General features: G+C 36.7%; 1 long non-coding RNA gene across 1 annotated transcript in view; it reads right to left on the bottom strand.

The window, feature by feature from the left end:
• Window positions 1-18,146, bottom strand: part of LOC142059299 (uncharacterized) — a 44,453-nt gene that overhangs the window by 15,578 nt on the left and 10,729 nt on the right. Inside the window, exon 2 of the long non-coding RNA XR_012661277.1 lies at window positions 845-914. This is a non-coding gene — a long non-coding RNA (uncharacterized LOC142059299). The remainder of the gene's footprint in view (window positions 1-844; window positions 915-18,146) is intronic.

An 18,146-nucleotide genomic window follows, 5' to 3' on the forward strand; every position in this document is an offset into this window, starting at 1 on the left:
ATCAAGATCTAGAAGCTACATCAGTACCCATCTAAATTCAGTCTCCAGCGCTAGAAGAAAAACATTCCTGGTACAGTTAACGCATGTAATTCCATTTCCTGTTCTCAAGTAAAACTGTAGCTATATGGTCTCTTCTTTTGTTACCTTGCTGATGAGCCCATGGACTTCTCTACTAATGACAGCTGTCAAGGCGAAAACAAAAATCCTAACACAAGCTGATAAGGGGTTGTCTAGGTGGGAAATCCTATTCCAAGAATGAAAATGCATTGTAAAGCATATGCTAAAACATTATAACTTTATGTAGCACAATAAAACATATTAGCCTTTTTAATACATTGAAAGTTTTCATTCCTTCACAAAACTTTAATCTTAGGGATGTCAGGACAGTTTTTGTTGGCTTTTACAGCCATAACAACAATTATTGTGAGCCAGGAGACTGCCTTAGGAATACTTGGTGATTAAGTTTACTTTTTTTAATATATTCTTGGTATTTGTAGCCTGAGAGAATTTTAGGTCTAACATTACTTAAAATATAGCTCTACATTGTTTGAGCAGAAACCAGATTTTATTTTTGTATATTCATGTATATATATAAAAAAGACAACACGGCTGAAAGAATGATTCACTAATTGCTCCATTATCCCCAGCACTTGCAAACAGGGATTTCCAGGGAAAAACACTGCCATGGTTCTACAATTATGTAAATAAATACTAATATTTATTTACATATAATAAGTAAATGCATAATATTTTTAGAGAATACAGGACAGCTGGTCTTCAGCCAATGTCAGAGGAACAACAGAGGGTGATTGTAAATACTAGATTTTAGCAATACCATACGCACCTGCGGTTGTTGCATACATTTGCTTTTGGCTCAGAATATAAAGCTTCCATAAGTTATCAGATGGCAAAACCTGCAACAACATTTGCAATTAGCAAATGTGATATAGATCACTTCAGCTTTTACTGAAGGTAAAGGAAGAGATGTAAACAGTCATATATACTTGAAAACTAAAGACTAAGTAAACACAAATCAGGGTTCTTCTGTGGAACTAGATTATATCCGTGACATTTTATCCAATTGTTTTTGTCTCCCCTGTTATTCTTTGCTGAAGATCTGAAGGTATAAAACTTCAAAAGTCTTATGGGGACAAAGCTCAGGGGGTGAGAGAGAGAAAAATAGCCTGGATAAAAGGTCACAAGTTGTGGAAAAGGGCATAAAGTAGAATCCAAACACAAGTACCATGTATGATAGATTCCTAGGCACATTTCCATTGAAATTATCACTGAAAATATTTTTGAAAATAAGTGCAAACATGCATGCATAGAAACAGACAAGCCAATATATCAGTGTAGGAGTAAACACCAATGCCATAAGACAGTGAATAGTCACCGATAACAAAATATTGAAGACATACGCACGCAGTGCTTGCCAAAGACTTCGTAGTTCTTCTGATTGCAATTTGTTGAGGTTTAAACTAATTTAATTTTTGTGTAGTATGAATCCAAGGGTTATTTTAGTCTCTTTAAAAAACTTTGCTTTAAATAACATTAGCCAGTATAGAGTGCTGTGGTACATTTTATAACATCAATATTTCAATTACATTAACACCACATATATCCATTTGAAAATATGTAAATATACGTATTAAATTCTATTCTTGTAATCATTAAAGTGTATCTGCTACAATTATGTTCAGAAAAGGCCAATAATGTTTACATATATTTTCGCCTCAAAATGAAATCCAGTAATTGCATGTGATATTCTTTTCAGGCAGAATAGTTTCTGCATTGCTCTCTCTATATAATTAAAGACTATCCTTTGTTGTGTACGTTTGTATTTATAGTTTTGTATGAATACCTCAGTGTATATATACAAGCAGAACTGTGAACACACATTAGAAAATTTAATTAAATTATTAAACCTGAAACCCATTAAACTGGAGCTAAAATTTGTCAAATGCTGGGGAAGCCATTCCACAAATATAAGAACTCTTATACCGTCATTAAGAAAATAAAACTGAAAAGAGTTACTGAGAACAGTTTCATAGCCACATGAAATAATATTTTTCTAAGTCTAACACATAATCAGAAACTAGCCCATAAAAATCACACATACTTGTTACAAGAAATAAATACCCATGACCTAAGAGAGGACAAATAATTTCTTTTCATTAGTTACACTGCATAAGACCTTCATCAAGCAAAGATTTATGAACATATTTATGCACACAAACAATCTCATGGATAAATCTCACACATGTAGTTCAAGACAGATTAGCTGTTACAGGATCAGATCCTAAGTAACTGCTTGCTTAGATGATGGGGAAGCTGTTCTTGAGATTGATATTCAGCCATCCTCAATGCTGGCTAAGATTTAATTGAGTAATCCAACTGAGTGCATTTGAATTTGATTACTTGTGGAGTTAATGCTACACAACATGAGAAAAATGGCAGCATTGCACCACAATTTTTGGTTGATCAACCTGAAGGTAATGCTGCAACATTAATGAGAAGCCTGAAAAAAACTCAGGGGAAAGAATCAAAGAAATGTTTCTTTTTTAAAAAATATGTTAAAATCTTTAGTCATTATTATAATAAAATTATCATTCATTATTTGGGAGAATTAACCAAGCCAACATTGGAGGTATCATAATGTCTTAAAAACCAATAAACATGGAATAGAAAATTACTTAAGTGTGTAAGGTTGGCACACAGAACAAAATTAATCTTATTTACTAAACCTTGTTCCTGCTTAGTTTCAGTCTTGCAGGGGCCAAGGCAATTACCTAGCTCAGTTCATAAAGCAACTAATTCTATAAAATCCTAACAATAATTTCTAAGTCACCATTTGCTTTTAAAAATGCATCTATCCTACCATGCCATTATCAGCTGATGAGTAACGAGGAGTATAAAATAAAAGTAATTAAGGGCAAAATAAGAAAGATGGTGCATCTTAATGACAGGCAATATTAATTATGCCCTGCGAATGTACACTACAGCTCAATGGTCACCACAGAAAAAAATTATTAGTGGCAAGTTATTCTGATTTTGTGAGCCACAGTTCAATTAAATTGTATTTGCCCTCTTAGAGTCCATCTAAACATTGAGAAGAATTGTTTTAGTTCACAGAACTGTGTAAGGACTTTTATAGTTGAATATGTGTATGTTTGATAACAGCACATAAGGGTCCCTGCCACAAAATGGTGGCTGCAAGAAAATGGCTGCCCCAAGCATGTAGCGGGGAGGGGCTTATACCACGTGACTAGAAAAGGGGCAGGGCTTCTGGGGCAGGGAGCTCATGTGGCTGCCTGCAGGGGACAGGGCTCTTCTCACATCTCATTTTGTGATCGGGGTCCTTACACTACTCCTATTTATTGTTTGTTTCATCATATTTATTTTATGTATTTCTGTTTAAAACAGGTGCAATCAAAGAGCAAGTGCATCACATGACACATCAGTGATCAGCCACACACCACATGCAGTGCAGAGCACACGTAACCCACAGGCTGTTTTCAAAATACCTAGTGAAAACAAATACATGAAAAGAAATCAAACCCTGTTTGCTGGAATTTCTTGCAGAAAACATGACCACTGTCTTCCAGCATACATGGGATAACAGTGGAGGATGTTTGATTAGCTCTTCAGTGTGTGGCTGACTCACAGAAACTTATACTGTACTCTGTTGGGGAGACTGATAGGATTCAGGCCATATGGGGACAAATCAGTCTGGTTCACCTCCTTTTAATAGAAGGTGTGTAAAATTTAATAGAATTAGATCCACTTAGGATTTGCCTTGAGTGGTTAAAAGGTGCTGGCCAACCCTGCCAAGGTGTCTCCAGTCTAATCCAATGTAATTTCCATATTCTTAATGTTCGGAAATGGTGTTTTCAAACCTGAATTAACCTAGTTTTAATTCGTTAAAGTATTTCATATTAAATACATGAGTGTGTCTAATCAGCAGTAAGAAGATGGACACTCCAGTCAATTCAGGAAGCCAGTTTCCATTTAAGCCATCTGGGACTAACAAGCCTTCAAGATAAAAGAATGAGGAAGGCAACCTAGCGCCTTGGTGAGGAAGTCCTGAGATAAGGAGCCGATACAACAATCTATTTTGTGAATGAGGTTTTAAAAAAAAAAAGAAACCTAAAAACTTAAGCTGTTCCCAAAAGAAAAAGCATTTTAACTTAATAGCCAGAGTGAAAAAGAAAATCCCACATGGAATGAATAATTTTCCTAACACGTCTTTTTTAATTTGAAATAAGATTTGTGATAACAATGTTAATGCTGGGGATTTTAAGTGACAGAATATTATTCTAACTCATTCCTTTATATTATAAAAAAGAAAAAAAAAGCTCCTTTGTTAGGCCTAGTTTAGGCCACCTTAAAGCTCCTTTCATTCAAAGTACAGCTTCTCATTAAGGGAAAAATGATTATTAACATCCTCATTTTGCTTCCTCTTGTGAATTATTTGCATTCAAAAATGTGCACGGCATTAGTTTCAGGGTAAATGCAAATATGACAGCGGGATTTCTCACCAAGCTCCTTTTTATTATTAGCTCTTTTTATGCCCTCCATTTATTATTCCCTCATCATTTTTCACAATGTATTAAAATGTTACATTTCCTAAAATAATAATATTTTCCTTCATTTGGTAATTGTCTCAGTCCAGTCTACAAAAGTCTCCATCACAGTGCCTACTGTCTATAATTTGAAATAGTTTATAATAATTGTTCATCATTGCTTAGGGGAGCCTTGGGCATTAGCTATCACAGTTACAGAATCCCTTATCTCCCACTGAGTACATGATTATTTTAGGTGAAGTTCACACGGCAAGGGGAGAGGGCACGGACACTGGCAAAGCTTGTACTGTGACTGCCCACGGTAGACTCTCAGTCTGTGGTCTGAAGATAAACTGAGGTGTTTTTCAGTTTTTTAAGCTTCATCTGTCCCATGTCTACCAGAAACAATGAGGCCATGTTTTGAGATTATTTTAAATAAAACACCAAAACAAGACATTTTAAGAGGGATGATCTTGGGTGCTGAAGATTAGTCAAAACATAGTGTGTTCAGTTACAACAAAATCAAGTTACCAGTGGCATACTCTCTGCCAGGGTTGTATTTGATAAACTGATTACAATTACTTCTTTTTTCCCTGGCCATATTAAAAAAAAAAGGAAATAGATCTGACTAATAAAAGCAAACTAATAAAATCATTTGATCATCCTGATTCACCGCACTTCACCGTGCCAAGCTTCCCTGTTGACTCTCAAATTGTTATTGTCAAATTCTCAAGCATTTACTATGCTCAGGATGACTTACGTGTCCCTTTTTTCTGTCACTGTGTTGATGTCCATCATCACACCATCACCACCATTGAACGGCAGCAAAGCAGAGTAGAGACACCTGATACCACCCAGTGAATATGAGATAACATTGCTTCAGAGTAACGGATTCTGCAATAAAATAGTCTACTGTGATCTGTATTGACATGAACACAGATAACATCAAATTCAGAAATGTATCTAAGTACATTTAGAAAGAGTTCTTAGTTATTATAATTTTTAACTTTTTTCCAGGGGAGTCCCTAAGATTTATCACAGGATCATTTACCAGTGTATAATTGAAACATTGATACTGAATTTGACCTACTGATGTTGGAAATTACTGAGAGGAGTAGAACCAATAAAGCAGTTACTAGCAGGATGTATGCTAAAAGCAGATCATATCCTATTTATATCTTTCCTATGCCTTATTCCATCTCACTTGCACAAATGTATGTGCCCATTTGGTACTCATGAGTGTCAGTATGAGTAATCTATGTCATTCTGAGTTCAAGTAGCGTAACTTACTGCCTTGGAACTTGTTCCTTTTCTTAAAGTGGTTTCTGAGTTATGGTGGATTAGTTTTCTGCTATGTTTTGTGGGAGACACCTAGGTTAACTTAGGGTTCATCAAGATATGGGACCACAAAAACCTGGAATTGCTGAAAAAGGCAGAAACACATCTTCCATATCATTCAGTGGTGACCCATCTAGCCAAATTAAAAGCAGCATAAATGAACCCCAAAAGATGTTCTACTCCTGTGAAATCAAGACAGACATGAAATGGAGGGGGGGGGAGGGGAGTGGTGGGGAGGGAGTGGGGGCATGTGGAGGTGGATAATAGATGTGGCAGTGAATTCAAGACAGTGCAGACTAAAATCCTTACTCATCAAGCTTCTGTTAACAAGACTGTTAAGTATTAGTGTGTGTATTTCTAGTATTTGTAACAGCCAATAGTGATTTTCACATTGAAGTAAGTGTCTGAACCTCAGAAATTCTAATCAGTGTACTTATACTCTCTTTTTATTTAGAATTTAACTTCTTTCCTCTAGCATGTTTTCAACTTCCCTTTTTTTCCACTATTCTGATATAAGGATATGCAGAAACTACCATTATTATACGGTTTTAAAAACATATTTGGCTCAGCTATATTTCTTTCATTCTTTATCCACAGGCAATTACATCAATAACTTACATTAACAGAAAATGTATTGGTTGTACAGAGCTTATTCCCTGCTCTTTTCAGGAGGTCCTTCCGAGCACTGATCCTTCATTTCGGCAAGTAGTACAGCTTGTTAAAATAAATACAGTTTAATGCCATCTAATTCTGCAATGATCAATTAATTATGGATTCTTGTTTAGTTTCCAGTCCAAGATGAAGACATAAAATCATCACCTGATGATCAGAGGAGCACATTTCTATGATTTAAACTGTACTGTAGTACTCAGATACACCTTAAGTATCTCATTATTTCAGGAATAGTAAGGAAAGGAGCACAGGTTGCAGCGCTAGGCTGTATTGACTGTTTATTAACTTTTGCCAGTCATCTCTGCTCCCACTTCCTTCACCGCATGGAGGTTTTCTGAACAACTGACAATGAAACAACACCTACAGCACAGATAGGTCACAAACACAAAATGTGAACTCCTGTCAAAACTAGTAAGACAATGCCATTTTCAAGTAATCATTGAAGTGACGGTTAGCATTTGCAACAGAAACTCTATTTTGAGAGGAATTCCATACATTTGATATTTTCTCTTAAAGGTAAAACCACAGAAATTAAATAATCCTTCCAAAAATTTTTCAGAGTTTTCTTACTTCGAGAGTGGTGGGTTTCTATCTTGGAATCTGACCTTTGTGTTATATGCAACTATTGTCCCTACTGGAGACAGCAAAGAGCGTTTTCAGAGTTATTCTTCAGAAAGAGTTACATGTCAGAATGGTTCCTCTAAGGAACTATAGTCTGTCCTGTGTTTCTGTTCCACAAAACAGAAAGCCTCACAACCTTTTGATTAGGGAATCAAGAGAACTTTTACTCTAACTGTGCCATTCTCTATATTATAAATCTCTCTTCCTTCCCTTCTCAGCATTTGCCCTTAGCTGTTCCAAAGCCTGTTGGAACGGGGCAATAATCTCTGCTTGGACTTATGGTACATCAAGATCACAAGCTGAGCCGCAACTGCCATACCATAGGTGAAAGAGGTCAACAAGATTCACTGAGGGCAAGATCTACCACAAGGACAAGACGGAAACTGTAGCTGGCAGAACACCTATTTATATCACATACAGGCTAAGAATCTACTGTTATTCTTCAGACCTATGAGACCAAATCCTGACCTACACATCTATTGGCTTTTGGCTGCATAACTATGTTTCCCTTAGACCAAATTTATAGAAGTATGAAATCTTGCATGGCTCCAGGCAGAAGTAGCAGCATGAACACTGACTCAGCTTTGCTGAGGTCATCGTCTTTACAAAACCAGTAGAAAGGACTAGCCATTAATTTTGTCTGGTATGATTTTACTTCTCTCACTATGTGCAAGAGTTTTGTTCCAGACTAGTAGACTATGGCTGTAGGCTGGGGAGAGTGCACTTCAGTGAGATAGAGCTCATTAAAAAGTGTGACAAACTGCAATGCCAAGGTTGTCTTGGTTGCAAATGATGTACCAAAATTAAATCTCAGCCAAGACAATAAGGACACTGGTTGTGCTATGCTAGTTGCAATAGGGCCTCTTATAAGCTCCACAATGAGACATAGCCACAAGAGCCCAATACACCTAGAAGCCCTAACACCCCAACCAGACACTTCTGAAAAAAAATTACTAAAAGTTATTTCAATCTCTGCCGCTATTTCTATTTACCTATTTCATTATTTTTCCTTTTGCAATCAGACCAGTGAGATATCCAATTGAAAAACAAATCAAGTTGTTCCAATGTTCTACTAGCTCAAGGATGGTCCCCATTCATGCAGGAATAAGCTGCTTCAAAATATTTTCTAGGGGAAAAATATCTCCTTCATCTACTATGCAATGGTATGTATTTAATTTCACTTGATTTCTTCTCTCTTTTATCATGTATGCTATTCCACCTGCCATAGAAGTTGAAATGTCTATCAGAATATGGCAAAATATATAAAGGAACAATAGGTCTGATTCTTTTGTTAGTATACTTTACTGAAGATATGCTCTCACACATCTGCAGGCTGAGAAGAGAATGATAACTCTTATAAGATATGCGTTTTTCACTTCTATAAGCTATGATTGGCATATCATGATATAAAAGAGATACTGAAGCAGGTATCTCCTGGTAGGTAACTACCTATGTCTTTTTTGAGCACAGCTCATCCAGGACATAGGGATGGAGGCCAGGGTGTTGATCCATTTGAGCCCGTTCCTTTTAGGAATAGTTTTATTGATAAGAAATAGTTTATTACTATTTGGAAGGGTGAGGGGACCATTGCATGTCAGAATGGAGAAAAGGGAGTGGAAATTAGTGAAATACAAAGCTGAGAGGACATCCCTGGAAAAGGAGCAAGGAATCTGTCAGGCACTTCTTTTTCCATGACTACTCGAAAATACTAAACATAAAAACAAACAAACTGAAAAATATTACTTCAATATTCAGTCAGAAAATATTACTTTGATACTAAATAGATACAAATTGGCATTTCAAAAGTACACTCCCAGGAGAATTTCTGAGGGTCTTGGGTTAGCTTTTTCATTGTCTCTGCCAAAACAGAAATACTGATTTGAGTCTATCAGGGCCAATGAATTCCTTTTATAGTATTTAATCATGTTATTAGGAGTCTAGGAAGCATTTTCTATAAGAGAATAGATAATTATAATAATGAACTCAATATGCTACTTCTTTAGGAAGAACTTACGGAGTTTTGACGATAAAATCCAAAGAATCGTACAACATTTTTGCCTGGGCTGTGTAATGGGATAAACTCTGTTCTGGTCTGGAACACGGAGAAGTACCAAGAGTGAACACAAAAGTGTGGCAGCAGGGAAAGCTGGTCTCGTGTCACCTTTGAGCTGTCTATATTCTAAGTGGGTAAAAAGGGATATTTTTCAATTTATCAGAACTACCTGGGTATAACTGCATTAAAACTGTGAATGCCCTAGGCACCACACTCCCTCTCCAGTCCCCAAGGGCCTATAAATTTTTTTTGTACTTTCTAAAACCTTTCTCTGATCCCAGTACAAAGCCATATCACTATGCAAGTCCCAGCACCATGCTATTTTTTCATGGGCCTGGAAGTAGCAGGGTGCTGAAATCGTCCAGTTAGCGACAGACCTCACTTGGTGGAGCTCAAAGAAACTGTGGCCACTCCATATTTTGCAGCATGGTTTTATTTGGAGAATGAGGGTTTTCTTCTCACTTTTTCAGGCTGCGAGGCACTCTGGGAAATAAGAATCCATATGGATCAGTGCAGGTTTTTTGGAGAGGACAGCTGTAAGGCAAGTTACACTGTGTGTGAAACGCTGCTCAGAGCTTTGCCAAATTTACCACACTTTTATTGCCTTTAAGCCAAACTATGAGGGAAAATAACAAAATACAGTCCATTTCAGTTTACCTATATGAGATTAAGAATTTCCACAGATTCTGCATCTTGCTGGACAAATCAAACCCTGAAGCTTTGTCCTGAGAGTTTCTTACACAAAAGCATTTATTTCAGCTTTCTTATTAATGCTTTTATCAGATAAAACTTTTACTTAGTCATATTTGTATTAATTTTAGTAGCCAGCTTAGTGACTCAGCTTTCTAGGGGGCTGTCTTCTGCTTTCTTTCCTTTAAAAAATGGAAGGAATTATTTGTGCTTATGAGAGCAATGGGAACAGCAATGCACTAAAGACAAAAATATATGAAATTATCCACAGGAAAATTACAGAGAAGATACAGTTGCAGTAAGTGTTCCCACTAACTACACGTTCAATGACCTCCTTCTTGAATCACTTACTTGAGTGAATGACACAGCAGAGAGACAATCTGAAATCGTTTATCTATCACCCCACTGAAAATGTTAGCTGAGCTCGTTTGTTGAGGAATTCTGTTCACATTGATCAATTGCTAAGGGCCTTAATACAATAAAGGCTTAGCCAGCACACAGCTGACTTCAGTGACAGCATCTACATAACTAAGGCACAGGTTTTCTTGAGTCTTTGCAGCACGATCGCTTAGCTTGAGATTTAGAAGTTTCCATTGTACTAGGAAAAAGTAGTTTGAAAATGTACGAAATATCGTACAATCTTAACTAGGAAAAATGGTGTCAAAAACGATTTTTCCTACTTTTAAAATAAAACTGTTAAAGCCAGAATTTATTCTCGTAAATTAGTTGGCTATCATACACATGTTATTTGACATTAAGAAAAATCCAGCTATATAGTACAACAGGATGGTAGAAAATACAGATACCCTGTACGTTAGTTTTCAATACCAACATTTGACTTAGAGGAGAGAAACCACAGTATGTTAAGGGGAGAAAGCTTTGACTGATTTGAATGAGAGTTACTAGTCTTCTCAATGTTGTTACCCTGCCGCTTCAGCTAGAGCGCCTTTCTTTATTAGTTACACTATTTGTATGTGGACGAATTCAGCCAGCAAACATCTTTTGCACTTAGTATAAATGAAATGTAAGACCCATTAGAATGTAGGTGGAAAGGTATTTTTTTTAGAAAAGACAGCAAGTTCAGTAGAACAGTTGTTCTAGCACTTATTAAAACTTTCCAAAATGGTATTTCATCTTGTGTCCCTAATTACTGAGCCATACTTCTTGTACCCTGACAGATAAACCTGTTTTAAATTCTTGAAGAGGCTGAAGAGAAATGACGTATCCAGCCCAAAGCACCTTCCGCCACATCTCTGACAACATTCAGCTCAAGGCACTCTGACCCCTCTGTTGATTATCTGTGCCTTGACAGTGCTGTCTACAAAAACCACCAGAAAATTAGCACTTCTGAATGCCTGTTTTGCATTCTTCAAGTACATTATTAGAATTGTTTTGTCAAAAGAAGCATGCTACATCATTGTATTCATAATAAATGCTCTTTGATTTGTATGACTTTGTGTTTGTAATACACCCAAACAAAGATCTCATTTGTTCTGCTGGCAAAAGCTAATCTGTACAAGGATTTTTTTTATTATTTTCTGCAAAAACTGCCTTTCTGAGCCTAGAGATTGGGTTAGCTAAAAGCTTTGCATTCATTATCTTTAAGGTACCATGTTAATGAAAGGATTTTAATCATTGACATTGCTATGTGAATTATTATTACACAAACCCCTGCTGTTGAGTTAGACAAAATTAACCCAGTGTAAGGGGCATTAAAAAAAAAATCACAGCTAATTAGTAAGCTAACAGGAACAAAGAGAATGTATAACAAAGATGTTGAGAGGAAGACACTTACGTAAAAGCTGTAGCTTCCATTCCAACATTGATCTTTCTGTATGGAAATCTTTTTTCTGTCTGATTTGTTCCATTAGACTTGAGCATTTTTATGTTTTGTAATTAGTTTCCTAAGCCACAATGTCTCACTTCTCTCAAACTGTGGAAATCCAAAGGCTCATAATAGAAAATGGAAGATATTTAAAAATGCTTTTAAATTATTTCCCCAGCGATCTATATCAGAAGCATAAAGTAATTCTCTGGATTATTCTAGGAAATTATTTCCATATTCTCTGCTGTTCTCCATGAACTGCAGAATACTTTAACTAATCTAACCAGGTTCCTTTGGAATAAGCCCTTCATTTTAATGGATTGATACTATTGTCCAGGTTGCAATTCCATATGGAGCAGATAAATGAAGCTATAGGTTTAAATCACTGCATGCCTTCTCTTCTACACTCCTAGTCATGCTGGTTTCCAATGGGCAACACATCATTGTGCTGATGTAAGAGCCAAGGATGAGACGATCAAACCTCAGAGAAGCATTCATGCTGGGTGCCATTTGTTTATAATTGCTCTTCGTAAGTTATAGTTTCAGATAAAGCTCCCAAAATGGAATGAAGAGAAAATAATAATTAAGTCTGTTTCTCTTTTTGAGCCTGACAAAGGCTTTAAAATATTTTTAACGTGTTTGTCCTTCCGTTCACTACTCCACACATTTCCCTCCCCCCCTTTTGTTCATCAGCCTTTTCAGCCTGATAATTAAGACTCAAAATATTTGCTGCTGCTGTTTTTTTCCGAGCCATCATTTGGTTTGTGTTGTAAATGTGGAACAACAATCATCCAGTTCTCTTGTGTGCCAGTAATTTAGTATTTCAATAATCTCCAATTGTTGAAAGGTTTAAAACAATTCAACATTTCTAGCAGTTTCCTTTTCTTTGTGGGGAAGAAATATGTGAACATAACATTTACAGCATATACTTTTATATTTTCCTTTTTTTCCTCCTTTTTTTGTGATCCTTATGAGGGAATTAACACACGGGGCAATTGCTGAGCATAAAACAGAAGACTCACTTCAATAAAAAAATAACGTTCTTGCACAGGGGCAGTTTTTACAACCAATATCATCGCTTCAGCTCCTCTAGTGCTGGATAATTCCATTAACTCTTTTTATCCAAATTCACGTAAAATAAAAGAAAGAGGTAGTATCTAGTGTATTCTGCAAGGGGCAGTACATTGCTGTTATGTGGAAATTTCCACAGAAGGACTTTGCAGCATTTTAAAAATATTGGCTAGCCATGCTAAAAAACTGTAAGTCAAAATTGCGTTAGTTCCACAACATACACAATGGGTCCAGGAAGGTTAATGACAAAACTGGGAACTAGATGATAAGCACCTTGGAGCACATTTTAGAGAGTAATAAAATTTATTTTATTTCCAGAATCCCTGGGCAATGTTCTTCTCTCCAAATTATTAGATCTGTAAGAAACTGCCTGAGTCACTGTTTTGGGGAGAACTGTGGTTGTTAATCAGGCCAGTTGTCTAAAATGCATCTAGATATCCAGTTTCTATAGCACTGAAACTGTTTGCCAGTGACTGGCCTAGAGACAAGTAAATCCGTGATAACTCCCAAGAGAGAACCTACCCCCCAGCTCTCACTCCCAGTGTATTTTTTCTTTTTTTCATTCAGTGTTGATACACCAGGAATGAAATACAGTTTTTCCTACATTGTAAGTTTTCCTATAATATAACTTTCAGAAAAGCAACACAGAAAGTCATCCTAAAATTGTATCAAAAGCCACAAATGATTCAGCTGAAAACCTAGGAAGGACATTTGAGTTGCAGGCAAAAAAAGCTCTGTGGACTTCTGTGACTCCTTTCGGAATTGGAACTGATTCATTAGTCCGGCTGAGAAATGACTGGCAGTCACAGAAGACGGCACCCGGTCCCCGATGCTGTGGCCCTTCCCCGTGTGTGGCAGCCGGCTCTCCAGTCCTGGAAGTGAGGAACCTTTCGGGGAGTGCAAGATAACAAAGATAGCCAGTAACACATGCTCTCTCTGCAGTCAGTATCCCTACAATGCCAGCCAGTCTTCAGTTAGATTATGTCTCTTTTAAAAAAAATAATGCTATACAGACATGGACAAAACTCCTTGGACAATCACACATAATTCACAAGCTTCCTTCCAACTTTTAGACTACTCTGGCAAAGACTTCCTATATACCTTCCCTAGCCATGAAGGCGGTTCCCTTTCCCCCCTTGTACTAAACCAGTCAGCTTAATGCTGACCGGTTGTGGATCTTGCAATGGGGAAAACTATGGACAGTTTTAGCTGTAACAACCCCTACTTACATATCCTTCATATGCTGTATTTGGCTAAGCGTGAATTGAAAATAAACAATTTCATGAAAAGAAAGAAGCTGAATTAATTTTTTAGATGTCCACAGCAAATCTCTGTTGTCTATTGAGTGTCATGTTTTTACTGATGATAGATAGCTGTGCATTTATGAAAATTAGATACAGGTCTATCTATCTATATGTGTATGTTTTCACATATAAGTGCGTATGTGCACTTGCCTGTAAGAATTGTATAAGAAAACTGATTAGAAAAATAAGACTATCAACCCTGATCCATTTGCGCTTTTCAGTTTCATATGCTATACAACCATTTGCTCAGATTTCATAGTGATGTTGATGAAAACTGTATGCAAGCAATGAATGCATGATGTACAATAGAAATTTGTTATTTATAGCAGAGAGGCTTCTTGTCTTCTTCATAAATATTATTTAAGCTAGCCACTAAAATCTGAAAATACAGAGGTCCTGACAATGCCCCCTTTGAATGAATATTTCATATTGTTAAAAATGTTTCTAGCTCTGTTTCTTCAGAGAAATTCTGTATTAGCATGCATTTAAGTTTATTGCTGAATAGGGCTGAAATTCTGCTTTTCTTTTAGATACATACTGATAATTCGAATGGTAAAAAAATGAATTTTACACCACTCTCTTATGTCTTATACAAATGATTTATAAAAGTTTTTGAATTTTCATCTTTGCTCTGCTGCACTACAAAGCAGTTATCAGACCCCATTGTGAACGCTGTGGAAAAACACAGCCCGGTTGACAGATTAGTAGTATTTGGTGCTAATATTACTAATTCAACGTTTGAAAGGGCTGCTCACTGGGGAAAAATAACACGTTCTCTAAGTCACAGGAGAAACTAGGGAGATAGTTAATGGGTGTTGGCTGTGCTGCACATATTGTGCGCAGTGCTGTTCACATTGCAGCTGACTGACTGCCAATAGATGTGGAAGTAATTGTCAACAAGATTTATTGTTACTTTCACATTTATACAGTTAGAGAGGAAAGGTTGAAAGAGTTTTGTGAAGTTCAGTGCTGACTTCTGCTGAACCATAGCAACACACAATGATTATCACTAATGCATGGCACTGAAAGAATTTTGCATCTTTGGAGGCCTTAAAAGTCATTCTTTCTTGTGAGACCAAAATGCCCCACAATCCTCAATAATTTTTTTCTAGGATCAATACCTGAGCTCTGACTTCTCGCTCTGACTAACTCAAAAAAACTAGTAATTTTTCAGTATACAACTGGACTTGGAAAGCTCAAACTTTTTTAACAACAGAATTAGGGCACTCAAGGTAATTAAAAAGTAACCGCTAGAGAGAAGCAGATGGTTTTTACCTGAAATTAAGGGTTGTAAGTAGTGGGGGGAGGCAGTGGATCATCTTTGCAAAGTAAATACTTTAGCTCACCAGTTTGAAGGAGCGCAACACCCTTGTTATATAAATGTATAAATTCCAGAGGCATGAATTTCAATGAATGCTTTTTTCAGTTTGTTTCTGTGGTTTATGCTTCTAGAGAATGTTTTTAGCCTAGCTTCACTAAGGCAAAACCGTTCGATTTACATATAATTTTGTATACATATATATTTTAACTTTAAAAGGATAGATTTATTTTACCAAATACTACAGAATTTAATCAGAAACCAAGAGTCAATATCTCAGGCATTTTTGTGTTTATCCAGATAGAGCAAAAAGTTTAACTTTGAAGGCTTGAATCACTGGTGGGTTTATTTCTTTGTTTCAGATGGAAATCAACTGAGGTGAACTTGGTTACATTTTTGCTGTAGAAGACCCCTCTAGCTCTGGCATCTTCTTAACTAATAGCTCAAGACTATGATACATGAGACAGACTGACAAGCAATAGCAATTCTTTCAAACAAAAAATTCTGCAAAGAGACTCTAACGTGGAAGAGCGAGGGGGGCTGCTATCAGAGGACTTACCCAGGACAGCTGTATGTTGCTGCAGTCTCTATCAAGATCCCTGAAAGCAAACAAGGAAGGTATTTAGGCCCAGTGAAACATACTCTTATGTACCACACAAACACGTGTGCCATTACTCCACCCTTGATGAAGGCAACTACTTGTTAATTTAGCACGATATTTTGCCTGTTTGCACATAATTAGCACCATTAAAGTCTCCATTTCTATCTTATAGATGGCACTTGTATAGATAAAATTCTTTGTTTTATTATATTTTAAAAGTCCAATGTACCTAAAGGCACCAAGTAAGTTTAAAAATGCTCCCTGGAGGCATGTTTCTGTTTGCTTGCTGTTCTGTACTTACCTATTAGGAAGCATGACCCTAATTTCAAGATTAGGCATGCAAACACATGCCAGCCAAACAGCTGATAAAAGTCTCTTGAGAACATTTGTTTGTTGCCAGAGAGGGTACAGCTTATTGTAAACTAATAAAATAAAGAATTATCTCTTCTCAAAACTTGATCTTGTCTTCCAATTTCAGGTGGCATTTCCCAGCACTGTTGCAGCTGCTCAGAGAATTATCATGGCAATGAAGGACATCTGGATAACGGACAGAACAAGAGTATCAGGATATGGAGAAAATAGGATAGGAGAAGGGTTATGGCAATTTTGGATTGGAAATGCTCTGAAGTGTCCTAAGAAGTACTAGAAAAAACAGACATTTCAGATAAGAAACCTGTTTATCTAAACATTATTTAAATGGAAATCACATTTTTTGCAGGAAAACATCTGAAATTGTAATGCCAATTTAAAAAAACATCTATTTCACTACTAAGAAAAAAATCAAAACAGTTTGAAACAGTCTTCTGATAGGCAAACACTGTTACAAGATACAATATGGGAAAGGGTCTGTACACACCCTTGTGAAAGTAATGAATTGTAACCTTGGTGTTGAATGTTCTTGACAATTAGATTTGGCCTAGAGGAGAAAACATTTTATACCTATGTCCCTCTCTGTTTTAGGATTTCGCCTGTTTCCATAATGCCTACAATTTTATACTGCTCTTCATAACCGTCTATACTCTTATTTCAGAAAAAAATATATGGGAATAGTGTATTTGAAAATAATATTATAAATGTCATCTATGCAAGGGAAATATGACCGCTCTTTTCACATAGGCTAAGAGCTCCATCTTCCAAGTCTTGAGCACACGTGCGTCCACACACACAAATTACCCCTCCAACTCTGCCTACACAGTCTGTCCCCAGGGTCGCTAACAAACTATACGCCCTCAGGCAAATTTAGTCCCTTATAGTCGAATAGTTCTCAGACTTAGCAGAAGTCTGAATAATGTGAAGAAGTGCTGAGAAAACATTGATGGCTGTTGTGTACCTGCGTGAGCTGCAATAACAGCACTCACACAGCTGTAAGAGAATCAGAAGGTAATGCAAGGAAAAAGCAGAGTGTTAGCAAGGGTAGTTTCTGAAAGAATGAGGCCAGAGGGCTAGGTTCATGCTGCATTGTGTAGTACCCAAAAGAGTGCCCCTCTGGCCCTTCATTCTAGGGGTTCCGTGTTATGCATATGAAATAAATGAAAACTGGCTACAGAAAGATATGCTAAGTGGAGTAGTTCAAACTTAGTGATTTTGTATAACAGAAATTTCTGCCAATTCCTTCCTCCTGTAGAGAATCAAATCCAAAGCTTCGCCAGATTTGTCTGAACAGCCCTCCAGACTGATAGCAGGCCTGAAGTTCTACCTTGTTTGGTCCTCACCCCAGGTAAAGGCATGAGATACTATTTGAGATATAAGCAAAGCTTTCTCTGCCAAAGGTCAAAATCCTGACTTCTTTCAACGCTCAAATCACTTGTACCTCCAATATCTAAGTGTTTTTCAAAAGGGAAGATGGTTAATTTTGTAAGATAACTTCTAAGGACTCAAATCCTATATCCCTGAACGTCACTGTAAGCCAATGGGTAGAAACATAACAGTCTCAAAAATAATCTAATTTGTTGGACCATTAAAGATAATTTGTGTGAATAAAGATATAATTGGCTAATTTACAATGAAGTCAGGTAAGGCAACAAATTATTTAGGAGATAAAAATAACTAAGTGGTTATACAACAAAAATATTTACCATGATTTTTTTTTTG

Source organism: Phalacrocorax aristotelis, chromosome 6 (genome assembly GCF_949628215.1).
Source record: "Phalacrocorax aristotelis chromosome 6, bGulAri2.1, whole genome shotgun sequence".
Classification (NCBI taxonomy): Eukaryota; Metazoa; Chordata; class Aves; order Suliformes; family Phalacrocoracidae; genus Phalacrocorax; species Phalacrocorax aristotelis.